At 41.9% G+C, this 6028-nt stretch overlaps 1 pseudogene; it reads right to left on the bottom strand.

The window, feature by feature from the left end:
• Positions 1-689: 689 nt before the first annotated feature.
• LOC147454264 (uncharacterized) lies at positions 690-3428 on the bottom strand (annotated as a pseudogene).
• Positions 3429-6028: the final 2600 nt, after the last annotated feature.

Genomic DNA, 6028 nt, shown 5'->3' with positions numbered 1-6028 from the left:
AGACGACTAAAGCCATAATAACCATAGCTTAGCACATGTTGCAATTCCATGTTCAAAATACATGGCAAGATAAATTATCATCTCAATACATACGCATAAAGCATCTCACAAACTTGATGCAAAGATATACATGGTGAAACACACTTGATGAGGCAAAGACATGAAGAAACCTAATCACCAAGTCTGGCACAATTTAGAATCCCTTCCATAACCAAGCATGTCATGAGCCGGATGCAGAAACAGCAATGCAAAGCACAATTCCAAGTGACAAAAGACTTGGCAAAATGCCTCATATAGGTGATACATAATATCCATGTCGCACTAAAACTGGCCAAAATGTCTATCATCACTATCTGCTACCACTGCAATCAAAACACAATCTTCCATGTAATAGTTTCTTTAGCCACTACATGTGTATCCGCTGCTACCAAAAGGAAGGTATAAGCCGCTGCCTGCAGGATACCATAAACATGACGCAAAGGTGAGCAGGCTTATGATGCCATAACCATATCACAAGTGGGAAAAAACCATGATGATACATCCATACAAGCAAGAAGAAAGCTAATACAAAAGGTTTTTGCATAATAGACATACCTAACAAAACCCAGCCATGATAAGAAGCCAGCCATAAACAAAAATCAACCATCGCCGAACACCAGCCATGAACAACAGCCAGCCATGAACAAAAACTAGGATTTTGCAGCAAAAACCAGCCAATAGCTTGAAACCTGCAAACCCTTTCCTGCAAACAAACAAAAAAAGGAGTCAATGAGTACAAAACCTGTTCTGTAGAAAAATACACCAGCATTCTGCAGCAAAAACCAGCATTTTACATCAAAAACCAGCCAATAGCATCCCACCTGCAAAAGCTTTCCTGCAAACAAACAAAAAAGGGAGTCAATGAGCACAAAAACCAGCCATGTATGCAAAAAATACCTACACATAAAGAGAGAGTGATACACAGAAGTTACATAAGGGTGGATGACGTCGTCTAGAGACTCTTGAGCGCCCATCATAAAGAAAGTCGATAACAACCCTTGCATGGAATTCCTTGAAGCAAGGGTCAGCACACATAACCTTTTGACACTTACCACATCCCCAAATGGTGCGTGATGGCTTTGAGCTATCAACCTCCTTAAGCTCCGAAAGAAGCTTCTTTCGCTTAGCTGAATGAACGACACAGTACTTGTTGGCTACATCATGAAAACGGATAGGAAAGTGACCATTGTATGCATCCTCAACAACTGGCCTCTTGCATACATAAGGCCGAAATGCATTGTCCACCAACTGCTCATGCGTATGGAGCATAAAGTCAAATCTACACACATCCTTTTTGCCATACATTTCCTTCCATATAATCCAGCAATTTGTAAAAACAGAATCCATGAGACCCCAAAAACCTGCATGCCACCACTTAAAACCGTGCATTGTACTTTGCAAGGTATAGCCACTACCAAGAACCATGCTATCAAAGACATCACAACCAGCCTTGCATGCATTATATTTCACGGCAAGTGCCGGACATGAGAAAGGCAATCTCTTATCCCCAACCAAGCGCAACACCTCACCTTTTTGCACACCATAGCAATTAGAAGCAAAAAGAATCTCTTTTTTGTCCATCTAAGAACAAGCAACAAGACCTTGCTTCTTACAATAAGCAAACCGACAAGCACCCCGTGCTCTCTTACCCAAATGCAACATTTGGGTGGCGGGAAAGTGCTTCTTGTTACATACATAAGTGTCGGTGCCACCTTGACCTTCACTTCTTAGGTGCTCCAAAAGCTTCACAGATGTGAAGTACCTATCAAAGAATACATGGTGCCCTTTTCTTGGCAATGTCTTCACCAAATTTGCAACAACATAAAAAGACAATTCAGTACATGGCATCTTGTCATAAATTTGAAATGCAAAATTATACCCCATGGCGGAGTCACATAGATTCCAAACCTGGATAGCAAATTTATGAGGCTTTTTGGGATTGTAAACTCTGCATGGATTCAATTTACACTTAGAAGGAATTATGCGTTCATCACAGTCACACATTGACCTAAATTATAATGCTTTTGAAAAGTGTAATTCAACCTCTCCTCTAGCTCAAGCAATTGCCATAACCTCTGCTCTCTAGTTCCCCGAGGTGGTCTTTGTGCATTGTCCCGTAAATGCAAAAACCTTTTGATTTGCTGGAATGTAGTTTGACTCATCTTTTCACCAAAATTAGGAAATAGAAGGGAGCCTCTTACCTCATCTTTCCAATAATGTTTCTTTGACGGCATGTAGTGTAGTGCCATGCCCAAAGCTACACCCATGAAGCGTAGGAAAGAATGCCGATCTATTGGAGCCCATCTTCGCATGGAGTCATGCAACCGGCCACACCTTTGCCTCTCTTTCTCGGCATATGCATTAGTCTCACTAATAACATGATCAACAAGGTCAAGTGGAAAGAGCATCAAAAACAAATGAAACTCACAAAATTCACGTGGCATATGTCCCAAGTCTGGTCCCTTGACACCATTGAAAGGTGGAAGAGCCCGAAATGTACCATGTGGCTCTTGCTCTAATTCATCACCACTCTTCCACTGTGGAGGAATCACATCAACAAAATGTGCATCTCCATCAAGAGAGTCATCAAGTACAGGACCCTCGGCTTCCAATATTTCATTGTCACCACATTCAACCCCCTCACCTTCTGATGCATTCTTATCATCACTTTCATCATCATTAGCAACATCAAATGGGCTGCTTGAAGGGCCAGGTATGCCCCCTGCATGAGAAGGCTTACATTTTCTAGGTCGGCCACCACATGCAGATTTACTATATTCGGGTGATACATTTTCAGGTGTGCCATTTGTAGGCATGCATGATGCTTTTGGTCTACCCCGCTTACGTGATTTAGGTGGTCTTCCAGGACGCCTACCAAGTGGGGTTGGGTCAAGTGGAGTCTCTTCAGCCTCTTCTTCAACATGCGTTATGTTCTCTTCCCCCCCAACAAGCGAGGCATCAAAATCATTTGCAGCCCCCAAATTACGTTTTGATAGCATAGGTGCATGACTTGATTCACCAATTCCAAATGAAGAAGGTGGAGGTGTAGATTCTTGTCTTACCTCACAATTTCTTTGAGGAGAATGCACCCGTTGAGAGCTCCGCACAACAAATTCTGCAACATCATCCCATGAAGCTGAATAATCCTTTGAATCCCCCTCAAATCGACAAGAGAACTTCTTCTTTTTAACTGAGTATTTTTGCAAGACACCAAAAAAGAAGACCTCTGTATGCTTTTCTCCAAATTCTTGCTCAGCCCATGATGCCCCAAACCAAACTGCCAGGACCTGCAAGAGTGCACCTTCTTGGGCTTGAAAAAACTGTGGGTAGCGTCCAGCGCGTCTGCAACCAACTTCCCCTGCAGCATAACGCCTCTGATTTGACGCCATCTACGTTGCAAAATTTGGCATCTCCAAGAGGGGGAAAATCGGTTTTTGCCAGACCCCGCTCAAGGGCTCACTCAATTTTGGGTTTTGGGGCTTTCACCCTCAACCCTTGGATCCCCTCTTCAACCTACGGTCAAGATCCGCCCCCAATTTAGAGCCTAGGCACGCGCATGGAAGCATTTTTCTTGCACGACATGCCATGGACAATTGGCCAATTGTCATAAAATCCATCAATTGAATTATTCATCGAGTTAATTACCCAACCTTGCTGGCATGCAACCGGTTTGAAATTAATTCCAAGTTTTTTTCAAGTCTTTTGAGAAATTTGAGGATTGGTCCCATGTACTAGTCCTATTTATATTTTTAGAATTAATTCAGGCAAAATTGCGAGTTAACAGGACATAAAAGTGTCCTAGGACATAAATCTATCCTGTTACCAACCTAGTGTTAATCGTTGATTTGGTTGGAATAAACTTGCATAGTTTAGTCAACCCGTCTACGACCACCCGCACCAAGTCATGACCTCGTACAGTGGTTGGTAAACCCACAATAAAGTCCATAGAGATACTTTTCCATTTACATTGGGAATCTCCAAAGGATGTAGGAGTCCTCCTGCTTTCAGGCGCTCTGTTTTGTTAACTTGACATTTTTTGCAATGCAAGACATAAGCTTGGACAAAGCCATGTAAACCTGGTCAGTAAAACTGCCATCGTACGAGAGCATAAGTCTTTCTAATACCCAGGTGCCTTGCACTTGGACTATCATGACATTCATAAAGAATTTGGCACCGAATGTCTGTTTTCGTCGGTACACAAACTCTCCCCTTATGGAGTAGGTACCCATTGTCGATGGTGAAATTCTTCCATCACTGTAGTTCATTACTCAATAGAGGAGAACTATGTGTGGAGGTTAACGTTACACACAATCATTGGAGTGAGAAGGATCCCTCATTTGTACATGGGTCCACACTTTGGAATATGCTTCATCATGCTCATATTTGCCCTTTAGAGAATCCAAAAATTCACTACAAAGAACAAAAGAGAATTGACCTCCGACATACGACTTAGAGCGTCAACCACCACATTGTAATGATACCGGAACTTGGCGTCATATTCCTGAAGAATCTCGGCCCACTTGGCTTTTTGACCCTTCAAATCCGTTTGTTGTGTAAAGCATTTGATGCTTTCATGGTCAAACACAATCTCAAACTGAGCACCATACAAATAATGCCGCCATGTTTTTAAGGTCGACACTATTGCATAGAGTTCGCGCTCATAAGCAAAGTAGTTCTACTATGCTGCATCAAGCTTCTTGCTTTTAAATGGAATTGGCCGTCCGTCTTGTAACGAGACTACTCCAATAGCACGGTCACTGGCATCCGTTTCCAAAACGAATGGTTTCAAAGGATCTACAATATCTAGTATCAGAGTTGTAGCTCATGCATCCTTGAGCGTATCAAAACTGTGCTATTGAGCGGGTCCCCCACTGAAAAGCTTTGCCTTTGCCTTTCAGCTGATCCGTCATGGGAGCAGCAATATTAGCATAGTTTTTAACAAACCTTCGATAAAAAAATGCAAATCCTAAAAAAATATGTAACTCCTCCAGATTTTTAGGAGAAGGCCACTGCCGGATTGTATCCACTTTGGATTGATCCATATATAGCCCATTAGCTGAAATAACATGCCCAAGATAGTGAATTTCTTCTTTTAAAAAATCACACTTAGATTCCTTGGCATATAATTTATTTGTTCGTAACAATTCGAACACCTGCCTCAGATGTTGTAAGTGTTCTTCTTCAGAAGCACTGTACATTAGAATGTCATCAAGAAAGACGATGGTAGATTTGCCCAAGTATGGCTTCAAGACACTATCCATAAGTGTCATGAATGTTGCGGGCGCATTGGTTAAACCAAAAGGCATAACCAAAAACTCATAGTGTCCAAACCTTGTTCGGAATGTAGTTTTGTGTATATCAGCAAGTCGAATACGGACTTGGTGATAACCTAACCGCAAGTCTATTTTCGTAAAAATACGAGCATGAGTGACTTTGTCGAACAACTCATCCATGCATAGCAATGGGTACTCGCTCTTAACAGTAACTACATTTAAGCCACGATAGTCTACGCACATGTGCATATTGTCGTCTTTTTTCTTCACTAATAGGATAGGAGAAGCCCATGGTGAAGAACTAGGTTGGATAAACCCTCTGCTAAGATAGTCAGCAAGGTGACATTCCACTTCAGCAGCTTCAGAGTAACTCATACGGTAGGGCGGTTTACTGACAGGTTTACTGCCTTCAACCACATCGATGCTATGTTGCACCGATCGTGTCGGCGGTAATCGTGGTGGAAAATCATTAGGAAAAACATCGTGAAATTCCTTTAGTAAATTTTTTAACTCGGTAGCAACTTTTGCTTGTTGGGAAGTAGCCATTGATGGAAGAGATGAGAGAGAAGCATGCGGCGTTGAGGAATGTTCAACAGATTCAATGTTAGAGAGAAAATGAGACAATGAGTAACACAATAAAACTTGATCTATTTCATTATCAGAAATGAGCTACATAAGCTCAGCAGTACATATCAATGGTGAAGAAGGTACATCCT

Source organism: Adiantum capillus-veneris, chromosome 7, assembly GCF_014529385.1.
Source record: "Adiantum capillus-veneris isolate H3 chromosome 7, ASM1452938v2, whole genome shotgun sequence".
Classification (NCBI taxonomy): Eukaryota; Viridiplantae; Streptophyta; class Polypodiopsida; order Polypodiales; family Pteridaceae; genus Adiantum; species Adiantum capillus-veneris.
The sequence above is the reverse complement of the archived record's forward strand: the minus strand, read 5'-3'. Positions and strand labels throughout refer to the sequence as shown.